This window comes from Oncorhynchus gorbuscha, linkage group LG02 (genome assembly GCF_021184085.1).
Source record: "Oncorhynchus gorbuscha isolate QuinsamMale2020 ecotype Even-year linkage group LG02, OgorEven_v1.0, whole genome shotgun sequence".
Classification (NCBI taxonomy): domain Eukaryota; kingdom Metazoa; phylum Chordata; class Actinopteri; order Salmoniformes; family Salmonidae; genus Oncorhynchus; species Oncorhynchus gorbuscha.
In genome coordinates this window covers 1,995,414-2,013,087 of record NC_060174.1, presented here as the reverse complement: position 1 = coordinate 2,013,087, position 17,674 = coordinate 1,995,414, and positions in this window count along the sequence as shown.

Genomic DNA, 17,674 nt, shown 5'->3' with positions numbered 1-17,674 from the left:
AGGGAACTGATGATAGAGAGACATATGGAACTGATGATAGAGAGACATGGAAGTAATTATAGAGACATAGGGAACTGAAGATAGAGAGACAAAGGAACCTGATGATAGAGAGACAAAGGGAACTGGTGATAGAGAGACATATGGAACTGATGATAGAGAGACATAGGAACCTGATGATGGAGAGACATATGGAACTGATGATAGAGAGACAAAGGAACCTGATGATAGAGAGACATATGGAACTGATGATAGAGAGACAAAGGAACCTGATGATAGAGAGACATAGGGAACTGATGATAGAGAGACATATGGAACTGATGATAGAGAGACATAGGGAACTGATGATAGAGAGACAAAGGGAACTGATGATAGAGAGACATAGGGAACTGATGATAGAGAGACATATGGAACTGATGATAGAGAGACAAAGGGAACTGATGATAGAGAGACATATGGAACTGATGATAGAGAGACAAAGGGAACTGATGATAGAGAGACATATGGAACTGATGATAGAGAGACATAGGGAACTGATGATAGAGAGACATAGGGAACTGATGATAGAGAGACATGGGGAACTGATGATAGAGAGACATAGGGAACTGATGATAGAGAGACAAAGGGAACTGATGATAAAGAGACAAAGGGAACTGATGATAGAGAGACATAGGGAACTGATGATAGAGAGACATGGGGAACTGATGATATAGAGACATAGGGAACTGATGATAGAGAGTCAAAGGAACCTGATGACAGAGAGACAAAGGAACCTGATGACAGAGAGACAAAGGGAACTGATGATAGAGAGACAAAGGGAACTGATGATAGAGAGACAAAGGGAACTGATGATAGAGAGACAAAGGAACCTGATGATAGAGAGACATAGGGAACTGATGATAGAGAGACAAAGGAACCTGATGATAGAGAGACAAAGGGAACTGATGATAGAGAGACAGAGGGAACTGATGATAGAGAGACATGGAAGTGATTATAGAGACATAGGGAACTGAAGATAGAGAGACATAGGGAACTGATGATAGAGAGACATGGAAGTGATTATAGAGACATAGGGAACTGAAGATAGAGAGACATAGGGAACTGATGATAGAGAGACATAGGGAACTGATGATAGAGAGACAAAGGGAACTGATGATAGAGAGACAAAGGGAACTGATGATAGAGAGGCAAAGGGAACTGATGATAGAGAGACAAAGGGAACTGATGATAGAGAGACATAGGGTTCTGGTCAGTGAGTATGTTAGTCACCACCCAACTCATTGGCATTGGGGAAGGTCTGTGGTGCCTCAGCTAGTGCTCACAGTGCTCCCTGCTAGCAGCAGAGAGGTTTTGGAGAACAGGAAGGCATTGCAGTGAAAATTACCTTCCTAATGATTCTGAGATGTTCTCTGTGATTACTGCGCAATAACTGCTGGGAGACTGAGTGCTGCGTATCTTCAAATTCAAAATGACCTAGACTGTAAACAAGTTAAATCACCTCAATTATGAAGATTTCAGATAGTGTAGAAAATATTGTTTCGACAAATCCAAATATTTTCACTGTTCGGTATAGTTTGTGGAAAATGATTCCATACATGTAAATGTAACTAGTTTAGCTACTCCATCTCTCAGCATTTTAAATCAGTGATGGTTTTGTCAGACTTGAATGAAAGTCGGGTGTTTAGTTACCTTTTTCCTGAATTGCTGTTTGCTCAGATCTGAGAAACATTGTTGTACAGCTTGACCTTAAATCTCCTTCCATTGGTCATGGAGCCCTTCTTAAAGGTCCAATGCAGCTGTTTTTATTTCAATACCAAATCATTTCTGGGTAATAATGACGAAATGTAACATACCTTACTCTGATTGTTTTTAAGAAAAATGGTCAAAAAGAAACTAAAATAGCTTCTTAGCAAAGAGCAATTCTCAAGCTAAAAATGTATCTTGGACTCTCTGGAGGTAGTCTGATTGGGGAGGGAACAACTGCAAACTAGCTCTTATTGGCAGATAGTTCCAAACCTATCTTTCTTATTGGTCTATTAACAAATTCCCCAGGCAGACCAAAACTCCATCCCACCAAAAACGGACAGAAATTTCAGGCAGACTTTCCAAAACAGCTCTTACACTAAAAGGGAATTATCATAATTTCCACAATTTCACAGTATTACATTTCAACCTGATGGTGTGGAAATATAAATAGGTTTTAGGATTAATTGATTTCCACCAAAGAAAATAAGTGAAAGACAAAAGAGTAGAGATAAAAAGTGTTAAAACGGTGTGCAGGTGAAGTAGAATCCCTAAAAGGCTGATATGAAAACCACACCACTAATATAAAGTTAGTTCAACCAGTTAAGCAGCATATTAATTATAATTGTACATGAACAAGAAAAACAAGAAAAACCTTGTTTGATTATGTGTATGTGTATGTGTACGTGTTTGTGTGAGTCCAAGAGTTAGGCTACATGTTAGGGGATTAGTTTGGTTCATCAAGCTGACTCTGAGTCTTTGCTTAGAGTTTAGAAGGATTATGATGTTTTGGCAATGTGAAGATAATAATTCCAGAGTATGGTACCTCTGTATCTGACGGAGAATTGACTATGTGAGGGTGAAGGTTACCACAGTGTCTTGTGTTATATATATGGATTTCAGAATTAACCTGGAAGAATCTATTGAAGGGTTTAGGTAAACTGGGACCTGGAAGAAGGGTTTAGGTAAACTGGGACCTGGTAGAATCAATTGAAGGGTTTAGGTAAACTGGGACCTGGAAGAAGGGTTTAGGTAAACTGGGACCTGGAAGAATCAATTGAAGGGTTTAGGTAAACTGGGACCTGGAAGAAGGGTGTAGGTAAACTGGGACCTGGAAGAATCAATTGAAGGGTTTAGGTAAACTGGGACCTGGTAGAATCAATTGAAGGGTTTAGGTAAACTGGGACCTGGTAGAATCAATTGAAGGGTGTAGGTAAACTGGGACCTGGTAGAATCAATTGAAGGGTTTAGGTAAACTGGGACCTGGTAGAATCAATTGAAGGGTGTAGGTAAACTGGGACCTGGTAGAATCAATTGAAGGGTTTAGGTAAACTGGGACCTGGTAGAATCAATTGAAGGGTGTAGGTAAACTGGGACCTGGTAGAATCAATTGAAGGGTTTAGGTAAACTGGGACCTGGTAGAATCAATTGAATGGGACCTGGTAGAATCAATTGAAGGGTTTAGGTAAACTGGGACCTGGAAGAAGGGTGTAGGTAAACTGGGACCTGGAAGAATCAATTGAAGGGTTTAGGTAAACTGGGACCTGGTAGAATCAATTGAAGGGTTTAGGTAAACTGGGACCTGGTAGAATCAATTGAAGGGTGTAGGTAAACTGGGACCTGGTAGAATCAATTGAAGGGTTTAGGTAAACTGGGACCTGGAAGAAGGGTTTAGGTAAACTGGGACCTGGAAGAATCAATTGAAGGGTTTAGGTAAACTGGGACCTGGAAGAAGGGTGTAGGTAAACTGGGACCTGTTAGAATCCATTGAAGGGTTTAGGTACACTGTCTGGGAGGTATGAGTATTGATGAAGTATTGAAGTGCATAACTGGCGTACACTAATGTTGTAAATAGACAAAATATTGAGTTTCTTAAACAAAGGTGCAGATGGAGCCAGGAAATTAGAGGAGGTGACTAGTCTTGCTAATGTATTTTGTATGATGTGTAGGTACTGTCCCATACAATATTACAGTAAATTAGATATGGGTAAATGAAGCTAAAGTATAGAGTTAGGAAGCTTGATGAAACAAACCGTTCATCTTTCTGATGATACCAACAGATTTCATCACTTTGCTACAGACAAATTGAATATGATCTTTCCAGGATACATTTTAATAAATTAGATTCTAGGCCCACTCATCTTCTCTCTATATGCCAAATCATTCGGCTCCGTCATATCCTCACATGGTCTCTCCTATCATTGCTATGCGGATGACACTGTAGTACTTTTCTCCTTTCCCCCTTCTGACACCCAGGTGGCGACATGCATCTCTGCGTGCCTGGTAGATATCTCAACTTGGATGTCAGCTCACCACTTCAAGCTCAACCTGGACAAGACGAGCTGCTCTTCCTCCCGGAGAAGGTCTGCCCGCTCAAAGACCTCTCCTTCCCAGTTGACAACACAGATTAGTGTCACCCTCCCAGAGTGCAATGAACCTTGGCATGAGCCTGGACAACATTCGGTTGTTCTCTGCAACCATCAAAGCAGTGACTCGCTCCTGCAGGTTCATGCTCTACAACATCCGTACATCACACAGGAAGTGGCACAGATCCTAATCCAGGCACTTCTCCTCTCCCGTCTGGACTACTGCAACTCACTGTTGGAAAAAGCCAGCAACCTTCCCACTAGCCATGATTGGCTGAGATAATAGGGGGCTGGACATGCCGAGAGAGGAGTTCGGATTTGTCTGCCATATAGAAGGCTTCTGTCTGTCTATTTGAGCTGGTCAGTCTGTGTTTAGTGTTACTCTCCACTTTCTGGAGGATCAAGTTTTGAAAACAGTGTAATTATAGTATGATAGCTAAAGAGATGAAGAAAACACCTGTCTCCGGATTACATCTTCAAACTAAGGGCAACCGTGGTATGGCATCCACGACAGAGAGACACGTCCATCATGCATGATGATGTATACAGGTAAGCTTGTCTAGCGTTAGCTAGCTACATTTTCAGATGTTTCTAATTTTGACAGAAAGTGGTTTCATTCCAAGCTAAAGTTTAATGTTAGCTCGCTAGATAACGTTATCTGGCTGGCTTCCTAGCTAACATTACGTGTATGACTGTTATGCAGGTGAATGAGGACCCAAAAGCGACTTGGCGAAAACAGAGTTTTTAATCCAGTAAAGTCACTTTACAAACAAAAGGCATAATACTACTCGTAATGACGAGAACAGACAGGAGACTTGATCAAGAACTGCAGGTTGCCTCGGGAAGGCACTTGAACCTAGCAGACTCAGACACCTGCTCACCACGCAGCATCTGAGGGAAACACGACACGACAGGGCAATACATAGACACAGCACGGTGAATAATAGACAAGGATCCGACAGGGCAGGAACGGAAAACAAGGAGAGAAATAGGGACTCTAATCAGGGAAAAGGATCGGGAACAGGTGTGGGAAGACTAAATGATTGATTAGGGGAATAGGAACAGCTGGGAGCAGGAACGGAACGATAGAGAGAAGAGAGAGCGAGAGAGTGAGAGAGGGAGGGGGAGAGAGAGGGATAGAAAGAGGGAAAGAACCTAATAAGACCAGCAGAGGGAAACGAATAGAAGGGGAAGCACAGGGACAAGACATGATAATCAATGACAAAACATGACAGTACCCCCCCACTCACCGAGCGCCTCCTGGCGCACTCGAGGAGGAATCCTGGCGGCAACGGAGGAAATCATCAATGAGTGAACGGTCCAGCACGTCCCGAGACGAAACCCAACTCCTCTCCTCAGGACCGTAACCCTCCCAATCCACTAAGTATTGATGACCCCGTCCCCGAGAACGCATGTCCATGATCTTACGTACCTTGTAAATAGGTGCGCTCTCGACAAGGACGGGAGGGGGAGGGAAGACGAACGGGGGTGCGAAGAAAGGGCTTGACACAGGAGACATGGAAGACAGGATGGACGCGACGAAGATGTCGCGGAAGAAGCAGTCGCACAGCGACAGGATTGACGACCTGGGAGACACGGAACGGACCAATGAACCGCGGAGTCAACTTACGAGAAGCTGTCGTAAGAGGAAGGTTGCGAGTGGAAAGCCACACTCTCTGGCCGCAACAATACCTTGGACTCTTAATCCTGCGTTTATTGGCGGCTCTCACAGTCTGTGCCCTGTAACGGCAAAGTGCAGACCTCACCCTCCTCCAGGTGTGCTCACAACGTTGGACAAACGCTTGAGCGGAGGGAACGCTGGACTCGGCAAGCTGGGATGAGAACAGAGGAGGCTGGTAACCCAGACTACTCTGAAACGGAGATAACCCGGTAGCAGACGAAGGAAGCGAGTTGTGAGCGTATTCTGCCCAGGGGAGCTGTTCTGCCCAAGACGCAGGGTTTCTGAAAGAAAGGCTGCGTAGTATGCGACCAATCGTCTGATTGGCCCTCTCTGCTTGACCGTTAGACTGGGGATGAAACCCGGAAGAGAGACTGACGGACGCACCAATCAAACGACAGAACTCCCTCCAAAACTGTGACGTGAATTGCGGGCCTCTGTCTGAAACGGCGTCTAACGGGAGGCCATGAATTCTGAACACATTCTCGATAATGATTTGTGCCGTCTCCTTAGCGGAAGGAAGTTTAGCGAGGGGAATGAAATGTGCCGCCTTAGAGAACCTATCGACAACCGTAAGAATCACAGTCTTCCCCGCAGACAAAGGCAGACCGGTAATGAAGTCTAGGGCGATGTGAGACCATGGTCGAGAAGGAATGGGGAGCGGTCTGAGACGACCGGCAGGAGGAGAGTTACCCGACTTAGTCTGCGCGCAGTCCGAACAAGCAGCCACGAAACGGCGCGTGTCACGCTCCTGAGTCGGCCACCAAAAGCGCTGGCGAATAGACGCAAGAGTGCCTCGAACACCGGGATGACCAGCTAACTTGGCAGAGTGAGCCCACTGAAGAACAGCCAGACGAGTGGAAACAGGAACGAAAAGGAGGTTACTAGGACAAGCGCGCGGCGACGCAGTGTGCGTGAGTGCTTGCTTAACCTGTCTTTCAATTCCCCAGACTGTCAACCCGACAACACGCCCATAAGGAAGAATCCCTCGGGATCAGTAGAAGCCACAGAAGAACTAAACAGACGGGATAAGGCATCAGGCTTGGTGTTCTTGCTACCCGGACGGTAAGAAATCACAAACTCGAAACGAGCGAAAAACAACGCCCAACGAGCTTGACGGGCATTAAGTCGTTTGGCAGAACGGATGTACTCAAGGTTCTTATGGTCTGTCCAAACGACAAAAGGAACGGTCGCCCCCTCCAACCACTGTCGCCATTCGCCTAGGGCTAAGCGAATGGCGAGCAGTTCACGGTTACCCACATCATAGTTGCGCTCAGATGGCGACAGGCGATGAGAAAAATAAGCGCAAGGATGAACCTTATCGTCAGACTGGAAGCGCTGGGATAGAATGGCTCCCACGCCTACCTCTGAAGCGTCAACCTCGACAATGAATTGTCTAGTGACGTCAGGAGTAAAGAGGATAGGAGCGGACGTAAAACGTTCCTTTAGAAGATCAAAAGCTCCCTGGGCGGAACCGGACCACTTAAAACACGTCTTGACAGAAGTAAGAGCTGTGAGAGGGGCAGCAACTTGACCGAAATTACGAATGAAACGCCGATAGAAATTAACGAAACCTAAAAAGCGCTGCAACTCGACACGTGACCTTGGAACGGGCCAATCACTGACAGCTTGGACCTTAGCGGAATCCATCTGAATGCCTTCAGTGGAAATAACGGAACCGAGAAAAGTAACGGAGGAGACATGAAAAGAGCACTTCTCAGCCTTTACGTAGAGACAATTCTCTAAAAGGCGCTGTAGAACACGTCGAACGTGCTGAACATGAATCTCGAGTGACGGTGAAAAAATCAGGATATCGTCAAGATAGACAAAAACAAAGATGTTCAGCATGTCTCTCAGAACATCATTAACTAATGCCTGAAAAACAGCTGGCGCATTGGCGAGACCAAACGGCAGAACCCGGTACTCAAAATGCCCTAACGGAGTGTTAAACGCCGTTTTCCACTCGTCCCCCTCTCTGATGCGCACGAGATGGTAAGCGTTACGAAGGTCCAACTTAGTAAAGCACCTGGCTCCCTGCAGAATCTCGAAGGCTGATGACATAAGGGGAAGCGGATAACGATTCTTAACCGTTATGTCATTCAGCCCTCGATAATCCACGCAGGGGCGCAGAGTACCGTCCTTCTTCTTAACAAAAAAGAACCCCGCCCCGGCCGGAGAGGAAGAAGGCACTATGGTACCGGCGTCAAGAGACACAGATAAATAATCCTCGAGAGCCTTACGTTCGGGAGCCGACAGAGAGTATAGTCTACCCCGAGGAGGAGTGGTCCCCGGAAGGAGATCAATACTACAATCATACGACCGGTGAGGAGGAAGGGAGTTGGCTCGGGACCGACTGAAGACCGTGCGCAGATCATGATATTCCTCCGGCACTCCTGTCAAATCGCCAGGTTCCTCCTGAGAAGTGGGGACAGAAGAAATGGGAGGGATGGCAGACATTAAACACTTCACATGACAAGAAACGTTCCAGGATAGGATAGAATTACTAGACCAATTAATAGAAGGATTATGACATACTAGCCAGGGATGACCCAAAACAACAGGTGTAAAAGGTGAACGAAAAATCAAAAAAGAAATAGTCTCACTGTGGTTACCAGATACTGTGAGAGTTAAAGGTAGTGTCTCAAATCTGATACTGGGAAGATGACTACCATCTAAGGCAAACATGGGCGTAGGCTTGTCTAACTGTCTGAAAGGAATGTCATGTTTCCGAGCCCATGCTTCGTCCATGAAACAACCCTCAGCCCCAGAGTCAATCAAGGCACTGCATGTAGCACCCGAACCGGTCCAGCGTAGATGGACCGACATAGTAGTACAGGATCTAGATGAAGAGACCTGAGTAGTAGCGCTCACCAGTAGCCCTCCGCTTACTGATGAGCTCTGGCCTTTACTGGACATGAATTGACAAAATGTCCATCAAATCCGCAATAGAGGCACAGGCGGTTGGTGATCCTCCGTTCCCTCTCCTTGGTCGAGATGCGAATACCTCCCAGCTGCATGGGCTCAGTCTCTGAGCCAGAGGAGGGAGATGGTTGCGATGCGGAGCAGGGAAACACCGTTGACGCGAGCTCTCTTCCACGAGCTTGGTGACGAAGATCTACCCGTCGTTCTATGCGGATGGCGAGAGCAATCAAAGAGTCCACACTGGAAGGAACCTCCCGAGAGAGAATCTCATCTTTGACCACTGCGTGGAGTCCCTCCAGAAAACGAGCGAGCAGCGCCGGCTCGTTCCAGTCACTAGAGGCAGCAAGAGTGCGAAACTCTATAGAGTAATCCGTTATGGATCGATCACCTTGGCATAGGGAAGCCAGGGCCCTAGAAGCCTCCCTACCAAAAATTGAACGGTCAAAAACCCGAATCATCTCCTCTTTAAAGTTCTGGTAATTGTTAGAACAATCAGCCCTTGCCTCCCAGATAGCTGTGCCCCACTCTCGAGCCCGGCCAGTAAGGAGTGAAATGACGTAAGCAACCCGAGCTCTCTCGCTAGTGTATGTGTTGGGTTGGAGAGAGAACACAATATCACACTGGGTGAGAAAGGAGCGGCACTCCGTGGGCTGCCCGGAGTAGCAAGGTGGGTTATTAACCCTAGGTTCCGGAGGCTCGGCAGGCCAGGAAGTAACAGGTGGCACGAGACGAAGACTCTGGAACTGTCCAGAGAGGTCGGAAACCTGAGCGGCCAGGTTCTCCACGGCATGGCGAGCAGCAGACAATTCCTGCTCGTGTCTGCCGAGCATGGCTCCTTGGATCTCGACGGCAGTGTTACGAGCCTTTGTAGTCGCTGGGTCCATTCCTTGGTCGGATCCTTCTGTTATGCAGGTGAATGAGGACCCAAAAGCGACTTGGCGAAAACAGAGTTTTTAATCCAGTAAAGTCACTTTACAAACAAAAGGCATAATACTACTCGTAATGACGAGAACAGACAGGAGACTTGATCAAGAACTGCAGGTTGCCTCGGGAAGGCACTTGAACCTAGCAGACTCAGACACCTGCTCACCACGCAGCATCTGAGGGAAACACGACACGACAGGGCAATACATAGACACAGCACGGTGAATAATAGACAAGGATCCGACAGGGCAGGAACGGAAAACAAGGAGAGAAATAGGGACTCTAATCAGGGAAAAGGATTGGGAACAGGTGTGGGAAGACTAAATGATTGATTAGGGGAATAGGAACAGCTGGGAGCAGGAACGGAACGATAGAGAGAAGAGAGAGCGAGAGAGTGAGAGAGGGAGGGGGAGAGAGAGGGATAGAAAGAGGGAAAGAACCTAATAAGACCAGCAGAGGGAAACGAATAGAAGGGGAAGCACAGGGACAAGACATGATAATCAATGACAAAACATGACAATGACGTTATTATTTGTATCCCAGAGCCGTTTGCTTTGCTAGTTAAAGCCTAATGTTAGCTAGCTAATGTTGAACCTGGTTGGTTAGCTCCCAGCATATTCATGCAGGGTAGAGAAAGACAAAGCATAATGAAATTGTTGGTTAGGCTGTTTTCATGTTATCCAGAGGTAAACAAATCGTCAGCCAGAGCATCAAGTGTGTGCTCTGAATGCTCCGAGAGCGAAACGAGATGGGTGGGGTTAAAGGTTAAGAGGATGTGAATGATGCTGAATGGGGGTAGACAAAGAAAGGATCTTCACTAGAAACCAAAACATTCAAAGGCCATTTTCTCAAAAGTGAGTACAAGTTTATCAACTTTCAAAGCACAATTACTTTCCCATTTCTCCTCAAAAATGCAGTGTATGATATACCATTTTGTAGTCTACTTTTATTCAATGTAAAAAACATTATTTCATTTTTTTTCTACATAAAACCAAATCCAGGTGGTGAGTCACAAATATACTTTCTATGCCTGTGATATGTAAAATGTTATAATGTAGAACTCCGAGGAATCTTAATGGATGTGACTTGTTCCATTTCATGCCCACCAATTGAGATTCTGTCTCTTTTTTATTTATTTTTTACAATATTTCTCATTCTTACTTGTGAATACAAATGTTGGATATTTGTACATTTAAAGATCATTTGGTTATCTGGACCCATTTAGAAAATATGGCCATACCTGAATTGGTTTCATTAGTGAATAAAAACTATTGTGTGATAAAATCAACAGCAAAGCTAATAGGAAGTACTGTAGAAGACCGAGCAGTCTGGTTATTGATATAGATCAGTATGGCAGAAGACCCAGGAGTAAGGTCATTGATATAGATTAGTATGGTAGAAGACCCAGCAGCAAGGTCATTGATATAGATGAGGAATAATAAAGGTCCAATTATCCAACCCTGTGGCACACCAGGATATCCTGGTAGATGCACAGCCGTTTGCATAAACACACTGTTGTCTATCGTAAACATAACTAGAACAAATATATTGGTAAAACCCTCACCACTAACCCTCCACTATAAAAACTAGACTGGTTAAACCCTCACCACTAACCCTCCACTATAAAAACTAGACTGGTTAAACCCTCACCACTAACCCGTACCCTCCACTATAAAAACTAGACTGGTTAAACCCTACCCACTAACCCGTACCCCCCACTATAAAAACTAGACTGGTTAAACCCTCACCACTAACCCTTACCCTCCACTATAAAAACTAGACTGGTTAAACCCTCACCACTAACCCCCCACTATAAAAACTAGACTGGTTAAACCCTCACCACTAACCCTTACACTCCACAAAAAAATAGACTGGTAAAACCCTCACCACTAACCCTCCACTATAAAAACTAGACTGGTTAAACCCTCACCACTAACCCTTACCCTCCACTATAAAAACTAGACTGGTAAAACCCTCACCACTAACCCTTACCCTCCACTATAAAAACTAGACTGGCTAAACCATGACCACCAACCCTTACCCTCCACTATAAAAACTAGACTGGTTAAACCCTCACCACTAACCCTCCACTATAAAAACTAGACTGGTTAAACCCTCACCACTAACCCGTACCCTCCACTATAAAAACTAGACTGGTTAAACCCTACCCACTAACCCGTACCCCCACTATAAAAACTAGACTGGTTAAACCCTCACCACTAACCGTTACCCTCCACTATAAAAACTAGACTGGTTAAACCCTCACCACTAACCCCCCACTATAAAAACTAGACTGGTTAAACCCTCACCACTAACCCCCCACTATAAAAACTAGACTGGTTAAACCCTCACCACTAACCCCCCACTATAAAAATTAGACTGGTTAAACCCTCACCACTAACCCTTACACTCCACAAAAAAAATAGACTGGTAAAACCCTCACCACTAACCCTCCACTATAAAAACTAGACTGGTTAAACCCTCACCACTAACCCTTACCCTCCACTATAAAAACTAGACTGGTAAAACCCTCACCACTAACCCCCCCACTCTAACAACTAGACTGGTAAAACCCTCACCACTAACCCCCCACTATAAAAACTAGACTGGTAAAACCCTCACCACTAACCCCCCACTATAAAAACTAGACTGGTAAAACCCTCACCACTAACCCTTACCCTCCACTATAAAAACTAGACTGGTTAAACCCTCACCAATAACCCTCCACTATAAAAACTAGACTGGTTAAACCCTCACCACTAACCCCCCCACTATAAAAACTAGACTGGTAAAACCCTCACCACTAACCCCCACTATAAAAACTAGACTGGTAAAACCCTCACCACTAACCCTTACCCTCCACTATAAAAACTAGACTGGTTAAACCCTCACCACTAACCCCCCACTATAAAAACTAGACTGGTAAAACCCTCACCACTAACCCTTACCCTCCACTATAAAAACTAGACTGGTTAAACCCTCACCACTAACCCCCCCACTATAAAAACTAGACTGGTTAAACCCTCACCACTAACCCTCCACTATAAAAACTAGACTGGTAAAACCCTCACCACTAACCCGTACCCTCCACTATAAAAACTAGACTGGTTAAACCCTCACCACTAACCCTTACCCTCCACTATAAAAAACTAGACTGGTTAAACCCTACCCACTAACCCTTACCCTCCACTATAAAAACTAGACTGGTAAAACCCTCACCACTAACCCCCCACTATAAAAACTAGACTGGTTAAACCCTCACCACTAACCCTCCACTATAAAAACTAGACTGGTAAAACCCTCACCACTAACCCTTACCCTCCACTATAAAAACTAGACTGGTTAAACCCTCACCACTAACCCTTACCCTCCACTATAAAAACTAGACTGGTAAAACCCTCACCACTAACCCCCCACTATAAAAACTAGACTGGTAAAACCCTCACCACTAACCCCCCCACTATAAAAACTAGACTGGTAAAACCCTCACCACTAACCCCCCACTATAAAAACTAGACTGGTAAAACCCTCACCACTAACCCCCCACTATAAAAACTAGACTGGTAAAACCCTCACCACTAACCTTACCCTCCACTATAAAAACTAGACTGGTTAAACCCTCACCACTAACCCTCCACTATAAAAACTAGACTGGTTAAACCCTCACCACTAACCCTCCACTATAAAAACTAGACTGGTTAAACCCTCACCACTAACCCTCCACTATAAAAACTAGACTGGTTAAACCCTCACCACTAACCCCCCCCCCCACTATAAAAACTAGACTGGTAAAACCCTCACCACTAACCCCCACTATAAAAACTAGACTGGTAAAACCCTCACCACTAACCCCCCCACTATAAAAACTAGACTGGTAAAACCCTCACCACTAACCCTTACCCTCCACTATAAAAACTAGACTGGTTAAACCCTCACCACTAACCCCCCACTATAAAAACTAGACTGGTAAAACCCTCACCACTAACCCTTACCCTCCACTATAAAAACTAGACTGGTTAAACCCTCACCACTAACCCCCCACTATAAAAACTAGACTGGTAAAACCCTCACCACTAACCCCCCACTATAAAAACTAGACTGGTAAAACCCTCACCACTAACCCCCCACTATAAAAACTAGACTGGTAAAACCCTCACCACTAACCCTTACCCTCCACTATAAAAACTAGACTGGTTAAACCCTACCCACTAATCCGTACCCTCCACTATAAAAACTAGACTGGTAAAACCCTCACCACTAACCCTTACCCTCCACTGGTTAAACCCTCACCACTAACCCTTACCCTCCACTATAAAAACTAGACTGGTAAAACCCTGACCACTAACCCTCCACTATAAAAACTAGTCTGGTTAAACCCTCACCACTAACCCCCCACTATAAAAACTGGACTGGTAAAACCCTCACCACTAACCCCCCCACTATAAAAACTAGACTGGTAAAACCCTCACCACTAACCCCCCACTATAAAAACTAGACTGGTAAAACCCTCACCACTAACCCCCCACTATAAAAACTAGACTGGTAAAACCCTCACCACTAACCCTTACCCTCCACTATAAAAACTAGACTGGTTAAACCCTCACCACTAACCCTCCACTATAAAAACTAGACTGGTTAAACCCTCACCACTAACCCTCCACTATAAAAACTAGACTGGTTAAACCCTCACCACTAACCCTCCACTATAAAAACTACACTGGTTAAACCCTCACCACTAACCCCCCCCACTATAAAAACTAGACTGGTAAAACCCTCACCACTAACCCCCACTATAAAAACTAGACTGGTAAAACCCTCACCACTAACCCCCACTATAAAAACTAGACTGGTAAAACCCTCACCACTAACCCTTACCCTCCACTATAAAAACTAGACTGGTTAAACCCTCACCACTAACCCCCACTATAAAAACTAGACTGGTAAAACCCTCACCACTAACCCTTACCCTCCACTATAAAAACTAGACTGGTTAAACCCTCACCACTAACCCCCCACTATAAAAACTAGACTGGTAAAACCCTCACCACTAACCCCCACTATAAAAACTAGACTGGTAAAACCCTCACCACTAACCCCCACTATAAAAACTAGACTGGTAAAACCCTCACCACTAACCCTTACCCTCCACTATAAAAACTAGACTGGTTAAACCCTACCCACTAACCCGTACCCTCCACTATAAAAACTAGACTGGTAAAACCCTCACCACTAACCCTTACCCTCCACTGGTTAAACCCTCACCACTAACCCTTACCCTCCACTATAAAAACTAGACTGGTAAAACCCTGACCACTAACCCTCCACTATAAAAACTAGTCTGGTTAAACCCTCACCACTAACCCTTACCCTCCACTATAAAAACTAGACTGGTTAAACCCTACCCACTAACCCGTACCCTCCACTATAAAAACTAGACTGGTAAAACCCTCACCACTAACCCCCCACTATAAAAACTAGACTGGTAAAACCCTCACCACTAACCCTCCACTATAAAAACTAGTCTGGTTAAATGCTCACCACTAACCCTTACCCTCCACTATAAAAACTAGACTGGTAAAACCCTCACCACTAACCCCCCACTATAAAAACTAGACTGGTTAAACCCTCACCACTAACCCTCCACTATAAAAACTAGTCTGGTTAAACCCTCACCACTAACCCTTACACTCCACTATAAAAACTAGACTGGTTAAACCCTCACCACTAACCCTTGCCCTCCACTATAAAAACTAGACTGGTTAAACCCTACCCACTAACCCTTACCCTCCACTATAAAAACTAGACTGGTTAAACCCTCACCACTAACCCTCCACTATAAAAACTAGACTGGTTAAACCCTCACCACTAACCCTCCACTATAAAAACTAGACTGGTTAAACCCTCACCACTAACCCTCCACTATAAAAACTAGACTGGTTAAACCCTCACCACTAACCCTCCACTATAAAAACTAGACTGGTTAAACCCCCACCACTAACCCTTATAGATGAGGGGACATAGATAGATGGAGTATAAAGTATTCAGTATGTGGGCTTATAGATGAACGGACATAGATAGATGGAGTATAAAGTATTCAGTCTGTGGGCTTATAGATGAACGGACATAGATAGATGGAGTATAAAGGATTCAGTCTGTGGGCTTATAGATGAACGGACATAGATAGATGGAGTATAAAGGATTCAGTCTGTGGGCTTATAGATGAGGGGACATAGATAGATGGAGTATAAAGGATTCAGTCTGTGGGCTTATAGATGAGGGGACATAGATAGATGGAGTATAAAGGATTCAGTCTGTGGGCTTATAGATGAGGGGACATAGATAGATGGAGTATAAAGGATTCAGTCTGTGGGCTTATAGATGAGGAGACACAGATAGATGGAGTATAAAGTATTCAGTCTGTGGGCTTATAGATGAGGAGACACAGATAGATGGAGTATAAAGGATTCAGTCTGTGGGCTTATAGATGAACGGACATAGATAGATGGAGTATAAAGGATTCAGTCTGTGGGCTTATAGATGAGGAGACATAGATAGATGGAGTATAAAGGATTCAGTCTGTGGGCTTATAGATGAACGGACATAGATAGATGGAGTATAAAGGATTCAAAAAAAGTCCACTTGCCAGGACCACCAATAGAAATTCCATCTAGACACTGTTGCTCTAGAAGACACTAAAGACCAGCGCCACAGGTAACTATACAGACACTGTTGCGCTAGAGGACACTAAAGACCAGCACCACAGGTAACTATACATACCTCGGCCTAAACATCAGCGCCACAGGTAACTTCCACAAAGCTGTGAACCATCTGAGAGACAAGGCAAGAAGGGCCTTCCTTCTACTCCATCAAAAGGAACATAAAATGATACCAATTAGGATCTGCCTATAAATACTTGAATCAGTTATTGGTGGTCCTGTGTAGCTCAGTTGGTAGAGCATGGCGCTTGTAACGCCAGGGTAGTGGGTTCGATCCCCGGGACCACCCATACGTAGAATGTATGCACACATGACTGTAAGTCGCTTTGGATAAAAGTGTCTGCTAAATGGCATATATTATTATTATTATTATTATTATTATTATTATAGTTATAAAACCCATTGCCCTTTATCATTGTGAGGTCTGGGGTCCGCTCACAAACCAATAACTCACAAAATGGGACAAACACCAAAATGACACTCTACGTGCAGAATTCTGCCAAAATATCCGCAGTGTAGAACGTAAATATCCAAATAATGCATGCAGAGCAGGATTAGGCCGATACCCACTAATTATCTAAATCCAGAAAAGAGACAAATTCTATAGCCACCGACTCCCAAACCTTCCATAAGAAAGCCATCACCTTCAGAGAGATGAACCTGGATAAGAGTAAAGCAAGCTGGTCCTGGGGCTCTGTGGGGTGTGTTTGTGAACAGCAACACAATTAGACCCAACCAAATCACGACAAAACAAAAAGATCATTTCTTGACACATTGGACATTTTTTACTAGAAGGCTATTTGGCCCTAAACAGTGAGTACACAGTGGCAGAATTCCTGACCACTGTAACTGACCCAAACTTAAGTAAAGCTTTGACTATGTACAGACTCAGTGAGCATAGCCTTGCTATTGAGAGAGGCTGCCGTTGGCAGACCTGGCTCTCAAGAGAAGACAGGCTATGTGGACACTGCCCACACAATGAGGTGGAAACTGAGCTGCATTTCCTAACCTCCTGCCAAATGTACGACCATATTAGAGACACATATCTCCCTCAGATTACACAGATCCACAAAGAATTCCAAATCAAATACAATTTTGATAAACTCCCATATCTATTGAGTGAAATACCACAGCGTGCCATCACAACAGCAATATTTGTGACCTTGAACTGCATTGTTGATTTAGGGCTTGTCAGTCAGCATTTCACTGTAAGGTTGTTGTATGTGACAAATAAAATTAGATTTGATTGGACCTGTTACCACAAGAAAAGGGCAACCAGTGAAGAACAAAGACCTATATTTATGTTAATTTTCCCTTTTGTAATTTAA